Genomic DNA, 2,910 nt, shown 5'->3' with positions numbered 1-2,910 from the left:
TCTGATGCTTTGAACCTCAACCCTCAGATCTCAGCCTCCTGAAAGGCATGAACCAACTGGGCCTGGCTTAACTTTTTTGCCAGTCTTGGGGCTTGAACTCAGATCTGTCCTGGAGCTTCTTTTGTTCAAGGCTAGCACTCTACTTCTTGAGCCACAGCGCCACTTCCAGCCTTTTCTGTTTATGGGTTACTAAGGAATCGAACCCAGGACTTCATGCTTGCTAGGCAAGCACTCTACTAAGCCACATTTCCACCTCAATTTTTCTAGGCTCTTATTCACTAATTCACGTGTGAATTTCCCACCATTTCAATCTCTCTCTTTATATATGTAACATATATATATATATACATATACATATATTAATTGGATCTCATGGACTTTACTTCCTGGGGTGGCTTTGAACCATGATCCTCAGATCTCAGGCTCCTGAGTAGCTAGGATTATAGGCTTCAAAATGTGTGTGTGTATGTGTGTGTGTGTGTGTGAGAGACAGAGAGAGAGAGAGAGTCAGTGTGTGCACTGGAGCTTGAACTCAGGGCCTCAAGCTCTTTTTTTTTTTTTCCAGAGCTGAGGACTGAACTCGGGGCCTTGTGCTCACCAGGCAGCTGTTCTTCCACTGAGCTAAATCCCCAGCCCCCTCAAGCTCTTGCTTAGCTTTTCTGTTCACAACTGGTACTCTTACCACTTAAACCACACCTCCACTTTCACCTCTTAGCTGGTTAATTTGAGATAAGAATCTTAAATTTGGGGGCTGGGGATATGGCCTAGTGGCAAGAGAGCTTGCCTCGTATACATGAGGCACTGGGTTCGATTCCCCAGCACCACATATACAGGAAACGGCCAGAAGTTGCGCTGTGGCTCTAGTGGCAGAGTGCTAGCCTTGAGCAAAAGGAAGCCAGGGACAGTGCTCAGGCCCTGAGTTCAAGGCCCAGGACTGGCCAAAAAAAAAAAATCTTAAATTTGTTTGCCTGGGCCAGCTGGGAACCTGCGATCCTTAGATCTCAGCCTCCTTGAGTAGCTAGGGTTTTATAGGCCACCAGTGCCCAGGTCTGCTCTTGTTTAAGGAGGTGGGCCTAGTCTGTAAAGGCCCTGGTTACAAACAAACAAGCAGTGGTGAGCTGTAGAAAATCAACCTTGTGGTTCTGGGTCTATGTTTAATACTAGTCAACTAAATCTTTATATCATGGTTATCTGGTTGGGAAGTTTCTAGAGGGAATCCCTGGTCTCATACTCATTCCTTTTTTCTGAACAGATTTTCAGCCAGAGTTTTCTAATATCTTCTCTTCTCTGTAGGATAAAGTCCCAGTAGACTGACTACAGGAAGAAATACAGCTAGGGACCTTAGCATTCCATGTACATATTACATATTGCTTTTTTGTTTGTTTATTTAGAGATAAGATTAAAAAAAAAAAAAGCCCAGCCCGGCCTTGAACTCCATCTGACTCAGCCTCTATGATTCAAAGATTTATATAGGAGTCATATTACCACATGCAGCTGCATTCTGATTTTGTTTCATTTTGTTTGGTTTGTAAGGTACTGTGGATGGAAACCCCAGGGTCTTACCCACAAAGTGCTACATATAGCTTTATCCAGACCACATTTGTGTGTATGTGTATGTGTATGTATTGCAGCTTGAATTCAGGGCCTGAGCTTTTTCCCTAAGTTTTCCTCAAGGCATGCAGGTAAGAGTCTCGGGAACTTTTCTGCCTGGGCTGGCTTCGAACTGAGACCCTTAGATCACAGCCTCTAAAGTGGTTAGGCTTACAGGTGTGAGCCACCAGTATCCAACTGCATTTTAATTACTCTGATTTCTGAGTAGTGGCTCTATCCTGATTATGCCTCCTCTCCACAGAACAAACCCTTTGTTTTACTCCCTCTACAAGAGAAGCCCTCCTGGCTGGGAATGTGGCTTAGTAGTAGTGTGCTTGCCTTGTATGAAAGACACTCTGGGTTTGATTCCTCAGTACCACATAAGCAGAAAAAGCTGGAAGCGGCGCTGTGGTTCAAGTGGTAGAGTGCTAGTCTTGAGCAAAAGAAGTTCAGGGACAGAGCCCAGGCCCTGACTTCAAGCCACAGGACTGGCAGCAGGAAAAAAAAAAAAAAAGCAGGCTGGGGATATGGCCTAGTGGCAAGAGTGCTTGCCTCATATACATGAGGCCCTGGGTTCAATTCCCCAGCACCACATATACAGAAAATGGCCAGAAGTGGCGCTGTGGCTGAAGCGGCAGAGTGCTAGCCTTGAGCAAAGAGAAGCCAGGGACAGTGCTCAGGCCCTGAGTCCAAGCCCCAGGACTGGCCAAAAAAAAAAAAAAAAGCCCTCCAGTTTCTTCCCACAGAAGTATCAGTACTGAGGGGCTGGGAATGTGGCTTAATGGTAGAGGGCTTGTCTTGCATGCAAGAAGCCCTGGGTTCGATTCCTCAGTACCACATAAACAGAAAAAAGCCAGAAGTGGTGCTGTGACTCAAGAGGTAGAGTGCTAGCCTTGAGCAAAAAGAAGCCTGGGACAGTGCTCAGGCCCTGAGTCCAAGCCCCAAGATTGGCAAGAAAAGAAAAGAAAAAAAAAAGTATCCGTACTGTAGTCATTTTTCCAAAGAGGAAAATGAGATTCCAAATCAGCAGAGTAGGATGTGGGATGGAGAATCCAAAGCAGGTTTTAGAAGTCAGCATTGTGCAAGACACATCACCTGAGAGGTAGGACTTGATGGTCTAGTTTCTCCATCTAGTCCTCAGGAGGTCTGCTTTGCCACCAACTGAGGAGTTTTTAAAAGATTATGACTTCTTGGCCCCACCTCACAGCTGCTGATTAGGAAACTCTCAGGCCAGAGTCAGGCATCAGTACTTTTCAAAAGCTTTTTCCTTATGCACCTTGTTTTGTGTTGTTGGAGTTTGGGGAGATGGGGAATAAAACT

This window comes from Perognathus longimembris, chromosome 11 (genome assembly GCF_023159225.1).
Source record: "Perognathus longimembris pacificus isolate PPM17 chromosome 11, ASM2315922v1, whole genome shotgun sequence".
NCBI classification, from domain to species: Eukaryota; Metazoa; Chordata; class Mammalia; order Rodentia; family Heteromyidae; genus Perognathus; species Perognathus longimembris.
Note: the sequence above shows the minus strand (reverse complement) of the source record.